The sequence below is a fragment of the Lycium ferocissimum genome, chromosome 1, assembly GCF_029784015.1.
Source record: "Lycium ferocissimum isolate CSIRO_LF1 chromosome 1, AGI_CSIRO_Lferr_CH_V1, whole genome shotgun sequence".
Classification (NCBI taxonomy): Eukaryota; Viridiplantae; Streptophyta; class Magnoliopsida; order Solanales; family Solanaceae; genus Lycium; species Lycium ferocissimum.
Genome location: NC_081342.1, coordinates 54,712,028 through 54,720,655, shown reverse-complemented (window position 1 = coordinate 54,720,655; position 8,628 = coordinate 54,712,028). Strand labels below are relative to the sequence as shown.

Below are 8,628 nucleotides of genomic sequence, written 5' to 3'. Positions count from 1 at the left end.
TCGATGGAGGGCAAAAAAGAGACACAGTACGTGATGCATTTTGAACATCTTGCGCGCACTCGGTGCACGACTTTAAACAAATGTAAAGGTTGGACCGTACAACAACGATCTTTGCGACCCGTACCTCGGGTCGAACTTTGAATGAGAAGTCTCCATCGTCCCGCATGTTCCCAAATATATATTTAACGTATCGACGTATTGTGTATCGGCTTGGAAAACCTAAAATCACTTTGAAAAGTGTAGCCGTCATAAGATTCCCAATTTGTTCACTAACGAAGTGAAAACAAACTGAAGGACCAGATGCTAACTCTAAAGATATCCAAGTCTCTTAGTTTATCTTAAGATTTGTTTCGTTTGTACTTAAATTGTAAACCTACTCCTCTTGTTTGAGAAGCTGCTTGTAGGTATTTAAAAGTCTCAAATCAGCTTGCTGGAAGTGTGTTTCCGCAATCCTTTGAGTGGTACACTAGGCTAGAGTCAGTCTAGGTGTATTAGTGGTCCTTGGCTAGAGTTAGCCAAGTGGAGGTGCTCGCAATCGGAGTATTGTAAGTGTGGAGGGACTACGAGGTTAGTTCCTGGGTCGCATAAGCGTTATTGTAAGGGTGAGAGATTATAGGAGTTAGTTCCAAGCTTACGATAGAGTTGTAACATGAAGTTGCTCATGTAGTGGAGTTGAAATCTTACTGGGGTAGGTCGTGGTTATTAACTCCTTTCTCCGGTAAAATCTTGTGCCCTTACATACTACACAACATAAGGGAACTAGTACACGCCGAGGTCATCCCATGCATTTTGGTGAACGCCGACCTATAACGGATCCTAATGGGCAAGTTGGGAATCGTTTCCCCTCCCTCCAACTTTGGGGTGGGGGGGGGGGGGGGGAGGGAGGGTGTTAGGATCTTTAATTCCCCTTCATCTTCTTGGAATTCTTCGAAGGATTTCAATGGTGAATGTGAAGTTTAGCTCAAAGAAAATCAGAGAACTTTGAACTCATCAAACAAAGCTAAGGAATAAATATATACAAGCTCATCATCACCGTCCATTTGATAATGCTGATGATGAGATGTCAGCCGTTGGATTTAGTACACTCAACTGAATATTTTATCCAGTAGTCAAGTTTCCTTGACACTTTCTAGAAGTATGAATACATATATGTATAGGATAGTATATTCTTTTATTCTTTTTGTCTTATACTAGTATTGTTAAGTTTGTTACTTGGTAGCTCATAGGATAAGTACAAGTGTACAATTAGGATTTATTCTTGTTGTTGTTGTTGTATCTTTTCGTATAAATACGCCTGTACAGAAGAAGCAGTGAAATTCATAGAAAAATTTCTACTATCTTTTTCTATATTTTTCTCATTCTAACATTCCTTTGACCTAAATTAAATTTTCAAAATGTCAACCATTTTTCATAGGAAAAATATTGCGGGGTGACAATGTCAACTATCTACTCTCATTTGCAGTGTGCAGACAATTGAGGATGACACGTAACAACTACATTAATGTATAAAATATTAGTACCAATAATGTAATGTAACTAACCAAACATTGTGGAATTAGAAGGAGAATCGATTATTTGTTGGTGTACCAAAAAAATTACTTGGAATTCCATACGATGACATGTACGAATTCTTTTACCTAATAATGAATCACACTTCCCCACTATCAAAAGAAAAAAAAAGATAGTTTAGACATAATAATAATCAGAAGAAAATTGACATACTTTTTAAGATCCTATATAATGATTTCATCCACTGAAGAAACCTCAAATCAGCACTAACATAACAGCAAACAGGTTAGTTCATTTCTTCTCTCAAAATCAATATGTCTTATTCTTCATTCTAGCTTTTCAATCATCAAAGAATTTGTCTTTTATATTGCTTCTATTTACTTCTTATTTTATAACTGTGGTGTTCAAGGGTAAAACTTACCCATCGGGTGTTTACATCAAACCAATGAATGTATGGCACGTGTTTGACCTATCACTTAACCATAATTAACTAATGCATATATTCACTTCATTAAATCACTCAACAACCATAGTAAATTGCATTGGTTTGGTATAAACACACGGCGTGGATAAGTATTTACTGTGTTCAAGTCAGCTTGTAACGTTAACCTTGATAATTCTATAGGTACCTGCTATCTCCCCACCGGCACAGGTAACGCAGTAATTTGCTTCTAGCTACATGGACATATGCTTAGAGTGAAAGTGGTTTTGACTCAATCTCGCTTTCATTTTTCTTGGGGCCTATAATGTTCGCTTCATCAGTAGCAAATTCTTGTAACCTGGTAGGGAGGCTTCCCTGTTAATAGGCCCACACGACGCGAATATGAATTAACCGGGCCAGTAGGTTTCAAATACGAGATGGTTATAGCAAATTGCATTGTTCCAGATTACATGGTCTCTTAGCTTCCAGTTAAGCACTATTGTAACAGTTAAGATTCTTAAATACTTATAGTTTCAATTGCTTTCAAGAACTATACCTGGGGGATATTTCTACTGATTTTGGTAAGAAGCATTGTCCTCTGATTTTGAAATGTGGGAATACCTAAATTAGAATTTTCCTGAAACTAGACCTGGTTAATTGAACTAAGGTAATGTCCCAAAACTGCACCTTAGTATAACATGAGACATTAAAGTCTATGCCAAATTATCAGAATAACCCTTTCCTAAGACTCAGGTTATGATAATTTCTTCTGAGGTTATGAATGGCACCACCAAGGAGTGGTGGGATGGATGAGATCCCTCCACCCATTAACCAAAGGTCTCAGGTTCGAGCAGCAAGTACTAGGGAAACCCCTAGTAGGAAACACTTCCCTCTTTAATGGGCCTTACGCATCGGGAATCCAGATTAGTAGGCCCATGGGTCTCGGATACCAGATAGTTATACAAAAAAAAAAAAAGGGTTATGGAGGGCATTAGAGTTTAACTTTTGGTTATTTGAAGGCATCAGTATTTAATGTTTCTGTTGGATTGTGACAGGTGAAGATCTCAACCTGTGGATATTTAAGTCCTCTGCTGGATTATGCATTCTCTAAAGGACTGCTTTTGTTTGAAGAAAACTGGACATCTGCCTGAGGCCTATGACACTCTTGCTTCTGAGACTTGTTGTGAGTTAAGAATGCCACTTGGGCCCTCTATAAATATAAATTAGTGCTAAATATATTTGTTATTTTGATGTACTTATGATTGTTTCCCTTGTTCTTGTCCCTTTTACTTGTTCTGACGAGAGCTGTGCAATGGTCTAGATATATATACGTCATTAATTAGATAATTAGGACATCCAACTGGAAAATGTTTCGTCCAGTAGTGTCCAGAATATTCACGATATAAGAGCAGATCATAATAATCATATATCACTAACAACATCCTTCTCAACATGGGAAACTTATGCAAAAAAAAAAAAAAAAAAAAAAATCAACTTTAAATTCTACATTGAATAGTGACATGTTGTTATTTAGAGCATCTCTTATCCGATGTGAGATGTCTACTTGATTTTGTGATCTTCCAGAAAAACAATGAGTAAAATGGAAAATACTTTGATATCTACAGTATTACTATCCATATAAGTCTTGTTTAAAATGGAATTTAGCCTCTTAGAGTGCTTTGATGTTTTGTTGCAGTTAATGTGAATGAAGTGGAGGCCTTATTTATTCTATTCAAGAAACTAAGCAGATCCATAATTGATGATGGTCTTATTCACAAGGTAATTTTATCTTGAAAAGTTAAGAGTTAGCTAGGCTTTTGTTTGTAGCAAGAGATGTTGACAGTTGAGGGTTCTAATCTAGTTGAACACATCGGAATAAGGCATAATATATAACGTTATATCAAACTCATTTAATAAATAGTTGTTTGTATGTACGAGCTTTGACACAAATATGCAGTGAAACCAAGCAAAATTGAATTACTTGGCAGTTGAAATAATGCATCAACACAAACTAATACAGAAGGCTATGGTGTTTGCTTTTGTGAGGCATTAGAGTCGTAAATTTTGGATAAACAAAATAGTTATTTTCTTCTCGAGTTCTTTGTCTGTTTCCCTTCCTACTTCTTTTTGTTCTTCTGGAAAGGCCACCGGTATTGTAATTTTAACGTATTCTCTAAATGTTTGAGAGCCTAACATCTGTGATCTTGTCATGCTCCAAAACATACCATTTTTTTGACTGTTGTGCTAAGGTTGAATGTCAAAAGAAACAGAATGTTTTACCTTTGATATGTTTCTCAAGACCTTTGATATGTTTCTCAAGCTTTTTCCGAAGATTCATATAGTTCTGTGAAGCAACTCTGTCGCATTCTAGATAGCAGTTAACGATTTCAAGCATTTTGGCTATGAAGTTGTGGATGATTTCTAATCTTCAATGCAGGAAGAGTTTCTCCATGCTCTTTTCAGCTGCAGTCATAAGCAGAATTTTTTTGCAGACCGAGTAAGTAATTCATCCTTTCAGGTATAATTCATTAAAACATTTGTTTGCCAGTCATATATGAGATTGACTGTTCTGTTGAAACATTTCACCTACGAATAGCTTCCAAATGCTATTGTGGATATAGCTGATTTTCATTAATTTTCGTAGTCGCTGCTGCACCGAGTTAACTATTTTATGATCTACCTTGAAACTTAATCTGAACAACAACAACAAACCCAGTGTGATCCCACATCTGAGAAAACGATGAACAGATCAAAACATGTATACAAGAATAATATCCGTCAATTCTTGAAAGTGATATAGTTCTCTAGTTAAATTCATAGGTTGTAATTGTCCAACATGTCATCTTTGTCACTTATCGGCAGTCTACAATGAAGACTGTAATAAGGTGTAGATAATAGACATTCTTGACATAAAAAAAGATCAATCAGTACACCAAGTGTCGCATAAAGTGCCATATGCAAATTAGGACTGGGAAATTTACGCTTGAACTTTGCGAAATGGTTCAGATTTGACCTCCATTAATAGTTCATCAAATCGACCCTCACTATCACCAAAATGGGCTAGATTTCCCCTTATTGACTAAACGAAGTTTTCTACCACATTGGCCTTTTTTCAAAAGGGAAAGGATCAATCCTTGAACTATGAGAAATGGTCCACTTCTGAACTTTGAATAACATGGCCACTATTCCAACATCGGTACCATCGTCGTCTTCTATACTCAAAACCTTCAACTTTCAGGTCTCTATTCTCGAGCTCAAATTAACCACCCTCAAGCCTCAAATCAACCCAAACGGGAATCAAACAATGATCAATAATATCACCAAGTTGAATTCCACCTCTGTAAGAACTCCATTGACACAACTCTATCATAATCCTTCTCAGATCATCAATAGTGATGCCAGAGCTCCACATCGATCTCCTAATACTAAAACAAACCCAGGTGCACAGAATTTAGCTCCTAAATCATTTGCTGCATTATTTTGGCGGTCAAGGTGAGGTTATAGTGATTAAGGACTGGTGATCTTCTGGTGAAGGTACAATAACCAGGGAAAGTAGTAAAGATAAAGGTGTCGGAGGGCATCTCAATAGGGTGGTTTTTATATGTAATTCTTATGTGTCCTTTTTGTAAGTGTCATGGGAGTGAGAAGTTATGGTGGAGTAACACCAGGGGCGGATCCATCCAAAGAACTACGCGGTTGGCAGAACTAGTAACTTTGACTCAAATCCTATATTTGTTTTAAAAAAATCATTTGATATATATAAATAATATATTCAAGAACCAATAAACAAAAATAATTGTTATTCAGAACTCATAAACTAAAAGTCCTTGCTCTGCCTATGAGTAACGCGATCTTTAAGTGATGTTTTTGGGAGTTGAGAGAATCAATTATTATGATGGTGATAGATTTGTAGAGGGACAAGGGATGGAGGCTAAGAAAAATGGTGGTCAAATTGTGAAACTTTCGCAAAATTCAGGAGTAATATGGTGGAATATTAGGGCAAAAGCTAGCCCACTTTTGTAACAACGAGAGCCAGATCTAACCCAACTTTTAAGAGAGGACAAATTTTGACCATTTCACAAAGTTCAGGGGCTATTCTGGACCTTTTCCCATTAGATTTTGTTTACATTGTGGTGAACTGATATCTGCATGTTGAAGCGTAGAACTTTGTTACATTTGCATCTCAAATATAGAGTTCGCCGAAACAATTGGCTTGTCAACTATCGAGCGGACAACTTGTATAGTTAAACTACAGTTTCCAATATAACCTCTAATTATGAATGGATCATAACTATAATTTTGAGGCAATATATCCCTTTTAGATACACCTAGAAGATCATGCATACAGAATATATCAAATGGTCAATGATCAAGATGTGTTCCAAGATCTTCCCAAATGGAAAAGAATAAGCTTTAGGGTTGAGGAGTGCGACGAAGAAACTATTTCCTTATCTTGTGGACAACTAAAACTTCTCTTGAAAGGATGGTCGTAAATACAACTACTTGACAGTCCCTTTCTTCACCACATGAATCTTGAACTTGTGATTGAGGAACGAATGCCTAGTTTATATATGTTGTCATCATACATTGGGATATTTTATTCAATTGACACTGTCTTGCAGCTGAAGGACATGGTAATGGCTATTCTCAATGAATCAGAATTGACCTTTGTCTGATGATGCCATTGAAGTAATCGTCCATAAGGTGAAAAACATTCGTTCAATTCATTTCATAGATCCCAATGATGTTATCATTCTTCAGATTAGCTAATTTTGTGTTAATGAACAGACTATTCAAGAGGCGGATCTAAAAGGTGACGGGCGAATTGATCCAGATGAGTGGAAGGAATTAATCACGAGATATCCTTCTTTGATAAAGATCATGACCCTGCCATATTTAGAGTGAGTTTTGAGACTTCAATTTCTTTTTATGTGGAAATATAATTCCTTAATTTCTAGTGTGAAATTCTTTGCTTGACATGGGGAGAAAATATGACATTGAATTACACATCATTGATAGCTTTATCTTATAAGATGAACTCTAAGTTTTTGTACATTCCAGGGAAACAACTGTACTATTTCCATGCTTTGTGATGACAAGTAAAGTCCGCAACTCAGAATTGGTATATGAAAACTGATTGCTGCAAATCTTTGTAACTATTCCACCGATTATGGACTGATCATCAAGATCTTGAGGATTTCCTGTCTGCTTTTTCTCTTCTTTGTTCTTGTCATATGGTTGTTAATTTGTGCTAAGATGACTTAAGTTGTACACTGGTTGTGTTTAGTCTAATCTAAAAGAGTGGCATTGATTGTAGCTGTACTGGAACTATTTTTTTGTTGTAGAAAAAAATAATAATTCCATATTCCATCTTACTGTTTGTGAATGTCAAGTGTCAATATATTTTATTTCAAAATCCTTGATTTTTACCACTATTCTCGTTTCATGCATTGGTATGTTTTTTTTTCTTTTCCAGAACAGAGGCACAAACGGATCCAAAATTTAAGTTTTATGGTTCAATTTAAAAGTTATTAGCATTGAACCTCATTTTTTATTTTATTTTTAAAGTTATGGGTTCATATCTCCCATTTGTTGTGATTTTAGCAAAATTTTTACACAAATTTATGTCTGTGTCGAAAGTAATGGATTCAGATGAGCCAGGTACAATGAGGTTGGATCTGCCCCTTGCATCCTATAGTTTATCTAGCTTATATACTCCTATACACTAAAGAGCTTTTAGTCGAGTGGGAGAAAAGGGACATCGAAGTCAAAATTAAGAAAAATTTGAACTACTAAAGACATGTTTGAAATCTCGATTTTATCAGCTTTTTCCTGTAGATGATCTAGCTAAGACATTGACTGAAAGATCTGTGTATCCAAACATTAGTGTAGTTAGAAACATGAAGTGAATAAAGAGCTAAGTCAACTGTAAGCATAATGACCAGATCATGAATATCTGTTCAGATTGTGTCCACTGATATTAGGAATATCATCATATAAATATGTAATATTTGTACAGATTTAACTTTCGATGAATAGAGATAGAAGATATGTAGGAATGATTATATCATATCTACAAGGATGTTACACCTAGGAATAGATGATATTGAGGGATAGCAATAACATATGTTTAGGGATGTAAAGTCAACATTCTTTCTATTTAATTGTAGAACTCTCAAATCTGAGAGACTCATTTAACAAATTGACATGGTATTAGAGCCATTTTTTGCCTTTGTTGAGTCTTAGTTCTTTTATCTGTGAAATCTTTCAGATTTTTTTTTTGTTTTGAAAATCTTTGTTCTCTTGACTGTTCATCAAGAGTCAGTCCTACACATCTAGGGCTTTGGTCTTGGTCATTCTAGTTATTTTCTTGGATCATTGCGTTTCTGGTGTTCTTAGCAAGTTAAGAACATGACGTCACATCAGTTTGAATCCTTCAATGTTTGTTTCACTGGAAAAAATTATTCTACCTGGGAATTTTAAGTTCAAAAATTATGGGGCCATATTGATGGAAACGATCCTGCTCCTACTGATCCTACAAAGTTAGGTCAATGGAAGGTTAAAGATGCTCGTGTGATGACATGGATTTTAGGGTCAATTGATCCTCTGATTGTTCTTAATCTCAGGCCATACAAGACTGCCAAGGCCATGTGGAATTATTTACAAAAGGTTTACAATCAAGACAATGCCACAAGACG

The 8,628-nt window shown here is 35.7% G+C and overlaps 1 pseudogene; it reads left to right on the top strand.

Moving 5' to 3' along the window:
• Positions 1–2,981: 2,981 nt before the first annotated feature.
• On the top strand, positions 2,982–7,576 carry LOC132030131 (calcineurin B-like protein 7; annotated as a pseudogene).
• Positions 7,577–8,628: the final 1,052 nt, after the last annotated feature.